The 13,432-nt window shown below is 32.5% G+C and overlaps 1 long non-coding RNA gene across 3 annotated transcripts; it reads left to right on the top strand.

Annotated features, from left to right (window-relative positions):
• Positions 1 to 5,012: 5,012 nt before the first annotated feature.
• LOC108476592 (uncharacterized) lies at positions 5,013 to 11,399 on the top strand. Of its 3 annotated transcripts, none has more exons than XR_001870114.2 (2): positions 5,013 to 6,317; positions 10,883 to 11,399. It is a non-coding gene; the product is annotated as an uncharacterized LOC108476592 (long non-coding RNA). The 3 variants fall into 3 exon arrangements; XR_008276056.1 differs by lacking the exon at positions 10,883 to 11,399 and adding an exon at positions 6,691 to 10,455; XR_008276055.1 differs by lacking the exon at positions 10,883 to 11,399 and adding an exon at positions 6,551 to 10,455.
• The last annotated feature ends 2,033 nt before the right edge of the window (positions 11,400 to 13,432 follow it).

The following is a 13,432-nucleotide window of genomic DNA, read 5'->3' as shown; positions in this document are numbered from 1 at the left end:
ATGTCATTTGGGTAATTGTTACTCGGTTGATAAAGTCTGCACACTTTATTCCGGTACATATGGATTATTCGTTGGATAGATTAGTTGAATTATATGTTTCTGAGGGAGTACCTATCTTTATTATTTCAGATAGAAATCTTCTGTTTACATCTCGATTCTGGAGCAAATTGTAAGAAGCTCTGGGTACTCAGTTACACTTTAGCACTACATTTCTTCTCCAGACAGATGGTCAATATGAACAAGTAATACAAATCTTGGAAGATATGCTTCGGTGTTGTATGCTTGAGTTTGAAGGTAACTGAGAAAGGTATTTGTCTTTGGTTGAATTTGCGTATAATAATAGTTATCAATCTAATATTAGAATGGCACCGTATGAAGCCTTGTATGGTCGCAAATGTAGAACTCCATTGTATTGGATAGAATTTAGTGAGAAAAAGTTACACAGAGTTGACTTGGTCTGAGAGACTGAGGAAAAGTGAAAGTAATTCAAGATAGTTTCAAAGCTGCCTCTGATCGTCAAAAGTCCTATGCTGATTTGAAATGAAAAGAAATAGAATTTCAAGTTGGTAACAAAGTATTCTTAAAAGTGTTGCCTTGGAAGAAAGTTCTCCAGTTTGGATGTAAGGGAAAACTGAGTCCACGATTCATTAGACCATATGAGATTACTGAAAAAATTAGATCAGTTGCTTATCGGTTAGCTTTACCACCAGAGTTTGACCGGATTCATAATGTTTTTCATGTTTCTATGTTGCGACGGTACCGATCCGATCCTTCACATGTTATCTCTCCTACAGAGGTAGAGATTCAACCTGATATGACATATGGTGAAGAACCAATCAAAATCTTAGCCCAGGAAACAAAAGAGTTAAGAAATAAAAAGGTAGCTTTAGTGAAAGTTCTTTGGCAATGACACAGTATTGAAGAAGCTACCTGAGAGCCGAAGGATACTATAAGGAAGCAATACCCGAATCTTTTTAGTGGTAAGATTTTCGAGGACAAAAATCATTAAGGGGGGAAGTTGTAATAGCCCATTTTTCAGTGAAATCGGAACAGTGATTTCAGGACCACAAATTCGATCCGAAAATAAGGTTTGTTATTACTTCATTATATGGTCTATAATAATAGGCATGTCGTGTGAAAATGTTGATACGAAAATTTTATCAACTAAGTGTTTAATTACGAGAAGGACTAAATTGCATAAAATGTGAAAGTTGAATTCTAGTAGCTATGAGGATTAAATAGCTATGGAATTCAAATCTAGAGGTCCTTATATGGTAATTAGACCATTAAGAAAAGTATGTAAATTTTTCTTGATGACTCATCCATGAAAAGATTGGAAAAGGCAAGGGACTAAATTGGAAATCACTAAAATTAAAAGATGGTAATTAAATAAAAAGAAATAATAATCTAATTTCATACCATCTTCCCCAAAATTTCCATGGAAACCTAAGAGAGAGGAAGACAACTTACCAAGCTTGAAAAGGTATGAAATCAAGTCCTGTTTTTATTGATTTTTATATTTTTGAAACCGGGATAGTTTAATCTCTCTATTTAGGGGATTAATTTGAAAAGTTATCAAGGTATGAAATTTGGGTCATGGATGAATATGCTGAAAATTAGATATTTATGGTAGAAAATGAAAGTTTTTTCATAGATAAACAACTTTTACAAAGCAAATTTTGAAGAAAACATGGTTTAGGGACTAAAATGAAAAGTTGTAAAATTTGATGAAAAATTCTGAAATTTTATGAATACATGTGCTGGAAATTTTGTAATAGGGCTTTGGTTAGGCTTGGAATAGGGAGTAATTTGCACAAGTTTCATTTTTCAGGCCTAGGGACAAAATCAGAATTAATGGAAAAGTTAGGAGCAAAATGGTAATTTTGCCTAGGACATAAATTGAGTCCGTTTAAATATGAAATGTGTGAAATTGATAGTTAAATTCATTTATATAGATCTGCACAACACTAATTCGAGGTTAGATCGAGGAAAAGAAAAGGTTTCGGATTAGTAGACGTTTTTACACAAACAAGTGTCGAGGTAAGTTGGTGTAACTTAATCCGGCATGTAATTATGTTAACTGAATGTTGTGTTTGTATGTTATGTAATTTATGTTGATGTGCTTTACTTATAAGCTATGATGGAAAACTGTACTTGTTTGAAATGGTGATAAAAGGGTTAAATCCCGATTGAATGTTGAATTTTGATGATTATATGCGATTTTTTGAAATTAATAGAGTCCTGCATTTGTTGTGGACGGGATTTAGCTTAGAAGAGTGATACCATTGACCTTGATATATAAAAGATTTAGCCCGAACAGGTAATCCTGATATAATACCTCTTGAGCATACTTTATGCTTAATGTTTAGGTTGGACTGGTAATCCTAATCGAGCTCCTTTGAGCTTACGTTATATAAAGGATTTAGCCTAGACTGGTAATCCTGTTGTATGATATGTGGCTCGAGAGAGTGTTTCTTAGTTAAGTGCCTTGATGGATACCCTTGAATATGAAATTGATAGATTATTGAATCGTACACTTCGAGTGTACTACTTAAGCATCCATCAGAATTCAATGATTCAACGGACACAAAACTCTTGACATGGCATGAAAAACTTGAGATGATATGATAATGACTCGAAATAATATTGCTTAATGAGCTCATCTATGTTACTTGATTGATATGAAGATTTTGGTGATGATGAGCTCATCGATGTTACTTGATTGACTAACTTGTTTGATTGAATGCATGTGTTTAGGCAATTTAGCCAAATGGATGGAAAACATGATATTGTGTGCTTAAATTTAAATAACAGGATTGGTAAGTTTAGTTTCCATTATATGAACTTACTAAGCATGTAATGCTTACTCCGTTTTATTTTCCCCTGTTTTATAGTGCTCGGAAGCTCGCTAGGGTTGGAGATCACTAGAGCATCATTACGCTATCAACTAGTCATTTTGGGTATACTTTGTAAAATCATTTTGGTATAATGACATGTATAGGACAACTTGGCCAATAGTGGTTTGAAAATGTTATTTTGTAACCTAGCCATTGGAATGGCTAGTAATGGTTTATTTTAGTATGACTAAGTAGATTATTATTATATGAATATATATTCACATGTGTTATGTTAAGAATATGTGATCAATGTTATGAATGCTTAAGTTAAACTAAGGTAAGGTTTTGATCATATATGCTTGTAGTGATATGCCTTGTGAATGCTAGAAATTCCCCAATTTGAATGCTTGAAATGGTTAGTAGTGGTTGTATGTTTCAAGTGCAGGTCTTGGGTAAAATTTTGGGTGAGAAATGAAGCTAGAAATGGCTTCATTTTGTCCACAAGGGCAGACACACGGGCATGTGTCTAGACCGTATGTGACACACGGCCTGGTAACATGGGATGTGGTTAGGCCGTGTTTCCCCTGCACCTTAATTTTGAAAAACAGAATGCTCAAAATTGGGCATACGGGCGAGACACGGGCGTGTGTCTTAACCGTGTGTGTCACACGGCCTAGAACACGGGTGTGTGTCACACGGTCTTGGCCGTGTGTGCAAGTCAGAGAGTTACACGGGTCAAACACGGCCACACGGGCGTGTGAGCCCTGCACCTTGAAAAATTTTGTAATTTTGCGAAAAATTCTTAGAGGTCCTGATTAAGTCCCGATTCAATTCTAATGCTCGTATTGGGCCTTGAAGACCCGATCAAGGGACGTTATGAATGATCTTGGTAAATGAATAGTAATTTACATAGATTAATGGAAAAATATTTTGAATGTTCTGGTAATGCTCTGAAACCCTGTTCCGGCGACGGGTATGGGTTAAGAGTGTTACAACTTGCCATCTGAGGATCTATGTAAGGAGAGAAGATGAAAAAAATTAAATTAGCTAAAAATTAAAATTTTCAATGGTTTAAATTTTTAAGCATGCTTGATAATTCATAATAAAAATAAACAATAGAATTTTTAAAACAAAAAGTGTTGAAAATGATAAGTAGAGAAGAGACTACTTATCACTTAAGGTGTGTTTAGGTAAGGAATTTTAAAAGGATTTTTTTGTATTAAGGTTTTCAAAATTTTAAAATTAATTTACCTTTTGGGTAAATATATTCAAATTTTGTGAGTAATTTCAAGAGGAGATTTCAATAGCTAAAATTTCTTTGTCAAATTCAATCTAAATAGATGTCTTTTCAAAATTTCTCATAATTTTATTTGATTTATTAATGCCTATGATCCCACTATAAGATAAAAACTTAAACTTCATAAAGCATTCTTTTTAATTATAATATATACTTTTTAACTTTTATTTTATTAATACTATTTATAATTTTTACAAATATAATGATATTTTGAATACTTTTATATTAATTATTTTTAAAATAATAATTATTTTATAATTTTAAAATACCAATAACCTTTTTTTCTAAATCAATTATTTATCCAAACAAAATTTATAAATCCTAACATTTTGAATTGTTGATAAAACTTTAGCATTTTAAAAATATCAAGAACTTTAAAATTCTTCATCTAAACACACTCCTAACTTATAATTTTTTAATTATTTTTATTCTTTTAACATTATCCTTTAAACACTCTACATTTATCAAAAAATATAATTATATTTTTAATTAATTTTAAATAATGTTTATAACTTAAATTCAATACTTAAATTTTAAATATTTAATTCTTAAACATTTAATTTTTAATTTATCAAATATCACTTTAGTTGATAACATTGTTTGCAATATTAATGATGACATTTGAATATTAAATTTTTATTTAACTACAATAAATTTATATATTATTTTAAAATTAATATCAAATATGATATGTAAATTTTAATATTTTTAAAGTAAGTTATTTTTTTCGGATTAAATAAGCTTGGGTAACAAAAGCGTTGATATATAGAAAGTCTAATCTAATCTCTAAACCTAAATCTCTTGATATTATCAGTTTTATTTTTATGTTTAAATATATTTCATTATATAAAAATAATTATATATGTTTAATTTCGCAAAGTCTACTTGATCGTTAGCCACGTTGATAAAAGTGCCAATCGGCCACTTTGGTACAAAGCAATTATATGTTGGCTAAAATAATTCAAGTGGACATAGCAATTTTTCTACCGCCAATACTGGAATTGATGTATTGGATAAGACTACCAGGTTTACCAGAAGGCTATTACTCCGATTTTTTGCTTCGTGCCATCAGGCAAGCTATTGGCCTGGTTGTGAAACTAGACACTCACATAGACTTTGCCAGGAGGGGTAAGTTTGCGCGCTTAGCTCTTTGTATTGATCTTAAGAAACAGTTGGTACGCAAAGTAAAGATCAATGGTCGGACATAGCGTGTTGAATATGAATCATTGTTGAACGTTTGTTTTAACTGTGGTCTCTATGGCCATAGTGCCGAAGGATGTAAGAGTATGAAATCTTCATCATATGATGTTGGTAATGGTAGTGCTTCTGTGGTTGATGAAATATCAGATCTAAAAAAAAAAGAGTTGAAGAAGAGAACTTTGGTCCATGGATGTTGGTCAAACGTCGGCAAAGAGGGAGAGGTCGGAGCAGCGGGGAAACAAGGAACGTAATTCAGGGAATGATTCCAGAACAATCATGATTTGCTGTAGTGGAGGAGAATCTGGTTAATGATGATGGCGCATTTAATGGCTTTGACAAACCGACAGAAAAAATAAATATAAATGAAAATGAGTATAAGGGTGTCATCCATCAAAGGATCAGCGGGCCCAAGAAGAAATAAGTCGAATGCTAAAGGTAAAGGATTTTTGTTAGGGAATGGGTCCAAAGTGCGCTTTAAAATTTTGAGGCTTATCAATAAGAATATTGGGTCTTCAACTGGAATGGGTCAGAGACCTACTAATGTTAATTTTGGCCTGAACACCAACAAGGCTGCTGGAGGTGAGCAAATCATGGGTTTCCAGCCAATTACTTTAACAGCCAAGTTAGATCAAACCAAGCATCAGGCGTTCCAGGCAAGTAAACAGTGAGAAAGAGAACAGGGGGTTGCTCAAGCATAAAATGGGTATAGAGTCGGGCAAGGAGAATGGGGTTTTTCGTTTTAGGGTAACTTCCAATGGCATTCTTCAAGGGCCGCGAAGTCAGTTATCGGCCGAAGGGATTGCCCAACATCATAAATCGCCAGATGATTCTTTGAATAAATCGATAGTTGCTACGGTGGATTTAGCGGCAGCTGTGGAGGGTATATCTCTGGGTTGGAGCAGAGACATGCAATCACGGAGACAATAATCGAAAATTCGGAAGATGATGAGTAGATGGGTACTACAGTTCCTACTAACGCCAAGGTTATTTGTTAGCACACAATCTGTTGTTGGTTTTTTTTTTTTTCGCTCTGCTTTATATGGACACAAAAATTATTTTTTGGAATTGTCAAGGCATGAGACATCCGCGTTTTCATAAGTTTATTTGAGAATCGGAAAGAGTTTCAGCCGGAGATCATTTGTCTTTTTGAAACTCGGACAAGTGGTACGCGAGCTGACATAATTATTTCTCAAATTGGAATGGCTCAATCTTGTAGGATTAAAGCTAATAGTTTTGCCGCTGGAATATGGATTCTGTGGAATGCGACGGTTTTAGTTGATATTCTGGCTATTCATCTTCAAATGGTCCACATGAAAGTTTGCAGCGAGATTAACTCTTCTAGTTTCCTATGCACAGTGGTTTATGCTAGCCCGCAACAAACGAAGAGGAAGGATCTCTGGTATAACTTGGATGTCATGGAAAATTCAATTTCAGAATCGTGGCTGATTGTTGGTGATTTTAACTCAGTGTTACATGATTCGGAGAGGGTAGGAGGTGTTGTTCAGGAAAGACTTGGTTGTAAGTGGTTTCAGTCTTTCCTGTTTGACAATAAGATTTGGGATTTGGGCTACAACAGTCCTCAGTTCACATGGAGTAGAAGGAACCTGTCTCAGAGACTTGATCGGCAATTCAGAGTGGGACTTCTTTGCGCCAAACTGTACGGTCCATAATCTTCATCGGCTGAAATCCGACCATTGTCCAATTTTGGTCTCTCTAAGCCCGATTGTTCAAAGGGATTGTCGTTCGTTTCAGTGTCTAGCTAGTTGGATGCTACATGCCGAGTTTAAAGACCTTGTGAGGAAAACTTGGAGAAATTATATAGGGATTGAAAGGAATTTGGAATGTTTTCAAAATGTGGTGCAAGATTGGAATAAATGATTTTACGAAAACATCTTTGTGCGTAAAAGGAAACTTATTTCTGAATTGAACAGGGTGCAAAAAATTCTAGATTTAATGACCTCGTCGTGTCTCCATGAACGTGAATTAAACTTAGGCCAAGAGGTTGAAGAAATTCTGAATCATGAAGAACTAATGTGTTTCCAAAAATCTAGATCGAAATGGCTTAAATATGGAGATAGAAATACAAGTTATTTCCATAGACGCACTCTAGCAAGATGAAGAAGGAATAAGATTAAAGGGTTGAAGGTTCGAAATGATGAATGGTGTTTTGACGATGATTCTTTGAAACAACATGTGGTGAACTACTTCAAAGACCTATATGCAACAGAGTATCCGATCAATGGTTATCCTCCTAGCCAAGGTATGTTCCCACTGATACCCACGGCTGATATGGAATGTTTGATGTTGTCTATTTCTGATGATGAAATACGCAGAGCTGTTTTTAGTATGGCACCCTTGAAGGCTCCAGGAATTGACAAGTTCCATGCTAAATTCTATCGGGAAAATTGGGATAATGTTGGTAGCTCGATCTGTTCTATGGTTCGGCAAATCATGGGAGGTGCATCTGTAGATCCTATGATTAATAGAACTCTGATTGTTCTATTGCCAAAAGTCCAAGTCCCGTAGAGAATATCTTAATTTAGGTTGATTAGCCTATGTACGATGGCTTACAAGGTCATCATGAAAACAATTGTAATTAATCTGAGGCCTTTGATGATCAAGCTCACTAATCAGAACCAAGCTAGCTTTGTTGCAGGGAGGTTTATCATTGATAATATTGTTGTTGCTCAGGAAGTTGTACACTCTATGAAAGGTTTCAAAGGTAGAAAATATGGAATGGCTTTAAAAATCAATTTGGAGAAGGTGTATGACAGAGTCAGGTGGGATTTTTTGGAAGACCCACTTTTGAAGTGGGTCCACCAAGACTATTGGTATCTGTGATTATGAACTGTGTTTATTCTGTATCTCTTCATATACTATGGAATGGTAGGATCACAGAAAGTTTTTGTCCAACGCACGGTTTGAGACAAGGAGACCGACTGTCTTGTTACTTGTTTGTACTTTGCCTGGAAAGGCTGGAGCATTTAATTGATGAGGCTGTAAGCTATGGAAGTTGGTCTCCGATATTTTCTATCAAGAGGGGGTCCAACAATTTCTCACTTATTTTTTGTCGACGACCTCATACTTTTCTGTGAAGGCAACATGGTTCGAGCAAGTCAAGTGAATGATATTCTTCGTACATTCTATCATTTTTCGGGCCAAAGAGTGAATAGAGAGAAGTCACAGGTTTTCTTCTCACCTAATACTTCGAGTGATGTTGCAAATGGAATTTTTAGTGAAATTGGTTTTGCATTTGTGGACAATATTGGGAACTATCTTGGCATTCCCTTGTTTCATACTCATGTCACGTCTAATGCTTTTGAATTTGTGCTTAAAAAAGTTAGAAGTAAATTAAATGGTTGGGAAGCAAGTAAACTTTCTTTGGCGGGTAGAATCACTCTGGTTAAATAGGTTTTGCGTAGTATTCCCAATTACTTCATGAGTACTATCTGTATTCCAGTTTCTGTATACAGCGAAATTGAAAACTTAACTCGTAGCTTCATATGGGGTTCCGCATCTCAGTCAAGAAAAGCAGCATTAGTGTCTTGGGAAAATTATTGTCGTCCTATTAAATATGGAGGTCTTGGCCTTAGAAGCTTAATTACTCAGAATAAGATTTTCTTAATGAAATTGGGGTTCCAGATCCTTACTAATACAGAAGCACCATGGGACAATTATTGAGGAATAAATACAGAGTTCAAGGGGTTTTACCGATGTCCGTAGTAAGGAGTAATTGTTCGTACATTTGGAGATCACTGATGAAGGTTTGGCCAGATGTGGTAAGCAATGTGTTTTGGGCTATAGATGATGGTCGACTCACTAATTTCTGGAATGATATGTGGGTTAAACAGGTTGACCAACTTAGGGATCTCTACGTTGGTACTGGGCATCCAGATGATACGCTATGTGTCTACGATTTGGTGGCTAATAGTGGGGCTAGGGATTGGCCTCGGTTATCCAGTTTACTTCCTGAGAACATTGTTAGGGTCATTTTTTCTATGATCCCCCCTGCCTCTGTTACAGGAACAGATAGACTGGCTTGGAAGTGGATGTCTAAAGACAAGTTCTCAAGTGCCGAAACTTACAGGTGTTTGTACCATCTTGTTCGTGGCGTAGACTCTTCCTGTTGGAAATTAATTTGGAAAGCCAAAGTGCCTCAAAGAGTACGTGTCTTTCTTTGGAACTTTTGGCAAGACAAATTACTGACTAATGGAGAGAGAGCAAGGAGACATATGACTAATGAAAGACATTGTCCTAGATGTGGAGAAGTGTTGGAATCAGGACTTCATGTAATTAGAGATTGCTCTTTTTCAAGAATAGTATAGTTGTCTGTAGTACCGGAAAATGCTCATTTATTGTTCTTTTCTATGCCACTTACTGATTGGTTGAAGTGGAACTTAAAAAGCATAAGAGGATGGGGGTCTGAGAATTTCGAGTGCATTCCTTGTTCTCGATCTTATGTGGGCTATTGTGGAAGGATAGTAGCTTTTTTGTTTTTGCTAATGGCCATAATTGTGGAAAAAATTTTTGATACAAGTATTTTATGGGCAGGGAGTTATACAAATCCAGGTGTAGTTGGGCCACAACTGAATCCATCGGCATCGGACATTTACTGGTCACCACTTGAGAATAGCTGGGTTAAGCTCAACACAGATTGAGTTGTATTAGGTATAAATAATTGGGCGTTGGTGGGAGGTGTATTTAGGGATGCGGATGAGAGATGGTTTTGTGGGTTTTCAATGGTGGTGAGCAAGGAATCAATTTTTCAGATTGAAACACGTGCCATACATGAAGGTCTGAGCATAGCATGGGAGAAAGTATTCAGGCAAGGCAAGTATAACTTGAACGTGATAATGCACTTTTAGTGGAGAGTCTGCTAGCTGGTAGAGCTGATTCTAGTAAGTTGGTTGAATTACATTTAATTAGTTGCCTTCTCAAACGAAATTGGAGAATAAGAATTCGCCATATTCAAAGGTCGCAAAATATGATCAAATGACTAAGTACGCAAATAATGAAGTGTCAAAGCTTGTACTGTTCATGGATCCACCAAGTTATACACGGAGCTCTGCATACTTATAAAAATGCGAGTATAACGGGTTGATTGTTATCGTTATTACTTAATTTTTGTTTTTGTCAACCTAAAAAAAAAAACTTTTTCAAATGATTGCATGAAATGATGTTTTTGTGCTAATAATAATTAGCATTGAAGATATTAATTTTTTTAATATTTCTTGGCGGCTTTGTTGACGTTGAAGATATGAAATCACTCTATATAAAAGTATGAGTTTGGAAAAATTTAAATCAATAAATTTTTTTATTCATTATATTATTAAATTGATATTATAAATAATAATTTTATTTTTAAAAATAATAGAGTTGTTATACAACTATATAGTTAAGTTGAAGTTGAACCCAACTTATTAAGAAAAATAATATTAATAGATAACATTGTATCAGTAATAATTTTTATTTTTATTTTGCATAGATTTTTCATTGATTTGAACTACACAAATATTGAGTATTGTGGTCTATGCTTTGCATTTATCAGAGACGTTGCAGGCATTTAAGTTAAGAATTGACAAGCAACAGAAGAAAAGCAGAAATCTACATGACGTCAGGACAAGCTAGGTGAAGCACGTCGGCATGGCACGACGCCTTTGGCACCCAACAAACCAGCAGCGACATCGAGATGAGGAAGAGACACCACGTCGAGACAACACAATAACTGCTGGAGAAATACAATTATGTTTTTTACTTTCAACAGGACTATTTCTCCCAGTTGAATTCTATTTTCTACATGTTATTTTAGTCGTATTGGACTCATGTCCCAAGCTTATTTAAAGGGTCTTTGGAACCTATTTAGTAACAATTTATTTTAGAGAATTAAATTTGCGTTAAATATTTCTTGTGTGAGATTTGTTAAAGAGCTTTTAAGAAGAGCTTTTATATTTAAGATATTTGGGTTTCTTTGGGATTTGCTCTTTGTATTCGGGTTTTGAATACTTTCTATTGTTGTACTTTTTGTTTGCTACTTAGTGAAAAGTTGAAGTTTCTTTTGCTCATGATTTTTTATCTCTCAATGAGGGTTTTTAACGTAAATATTTGTGTTCATTCTTCTCTACTTTCACTATCTCATTATTCAGATGGGTCGATCCCTAACAAATACATTAATTAATTACTAATAATAGATATTATTTTAAATTATCATTTAACTAGTGTTATAGTTATAAAGCAATGAAAATTAACATTTATTATTATAAATAGCGTCCAGCACTTAAAAGCAATTTTCAAATAAATAGAATCTAAAAACATTTCCAAAAAAAGCAAGATTATTAGTATTGGTAAGTTTGAAGTGTCGAAGAATATGGAGTATTAAAGTATTGATTTTTCGAATAGAAAATTTCAAGTCATATTCAAATGAAAATGTCACTAGAGAGAGTTGAAAGATCGTTTTAATCGATAATTAAGTAAAATTATGATATTCTTTCATCGCACATTTAGTTTATTATACATATTATATGGAATTTATCTTAAACTCACCCTTATTCACTTTCCATTGTCATTCTATTATCTTGTGAAAGTTTCACTTTATAATTGTACATTCTTATTAATTTTAATTTTACTGTTTCTAATAAATATTATAATTTTATAATTGTTTAGGTAATTTGTAACTTTAAAGTAATTAATTATATTAGGAGTCCAATGTTGATCAAAGATAATAATGAGAATGATAGATTGAAGAAGAAGATCCATATAGAAGATGATAACGAGGATGATATATTAAAGCAAAAATTTAAAAAATAGATATATTTTTAATATTATCATTATTTATTTTTAAATTAGATTTATTTATATTTTTATGGAGTTGGATTGTTTTTAATTTATCTAAACATACTTTTTGTTTTAATTAGGAGGTTGAAGTTCTTAAAATTATCTTTAACTTAATCCATTTTTTACAATAAAATTAGATGATTTAATAATTTTAATAGTTATTTCCTTATAAAATAAAATATTATAAAATTAATAAATATATTGTGGCCATCTCACCTAGATGAGTTGATTTATAACAAGATACATAAAATTTAATTTGAATATATTTGATATAATTTGAATTTACCTTTTAATTAATAAATTTTTATTTTGTTTTAAATTATTAAAAAATAAATATAGTTGCTAAAAAATTTAATTTTAAAACTAAAAAATTAAATTTAATGTTTTACCATTAAATTTAAAAATAGTTAACTCAGTAATTTTAATACATTAAAATCATAATTAATATTATCTATTATTAGTATACACACCTAAGTTAAATCAAAATGTAATCTCGATTCTCAAAATATTTTTTTATTGTTTTGGAATTTAATATATTTACATAAATTTTCATAGTAAAATTGTAGTTTTATCTTTATTTAAACCATAATAAATGTTAAAGCAATCCATCTTCAATTACAATTTCATTATACTTTAAATTATTTAATTTAAGCAATAGAAAAATCTTACTATTTTAAATTATTTTTATTTAAACCAAGATTAACACTATTATCAGACGTCAAAAACACTAAGAAAAAAAGCAGCATACACAAGAAATGTAGTATATAAAGAGGTGATACTACACATATGAAATATTTATTTTATAACTAAAAATAATATTATTATTATTTAATGCATTATAATATCATTAATTATTTACATCAATTTCCATAGAGATTTAAAAGGTTAATATTGAAGAATAAAAGTATAAATTTGTAGTATGCCCATCTTTTAACATCGTACATATATAATTTTTAATATTATACAACTCCTTAATTATGATTTGAAAGTGTTTTATTTTTATAATATTATGTATATTATTTTTAATAATGATTACAATATAAAAATATTAATATATATACTTACATGCAACGTATGTAATATCGAGAATTAATTATTTTAAATAGTTCAACTTATTTTAATAATTAATCTCTATATTTTATAAATTTATTAAACTTGATATGATGACTTTTTGTGAAAGAAAGTTAATTTCTCACATATTATCACATATTAACTATTAAGTACTGCCGTATCTATTAATTAACAAAAATGGGTTAAAGCTTATTAC

This window comes from Gossypium arboreum, chromosome 12, assembly GCF_025698485.1.
Source record: "Gossypium arboreum isolate Shixiya-1 chromosome 12, ASM2569848v2, whole genome shotgun sequence".
In the NCBI taxonomy this organism is placed as follows: Eukaryota; Viridiplantae; Streptophyta; class Magnoliopsida; order Malvales; family Malvaceae; genus Gossypium; species Gossypium arboreum.
The sequence above is the reverse complement of the archived record's forward strand: the minus strand, read 5'-3'. Positions and strand labels throughout refer to the sequence as shown.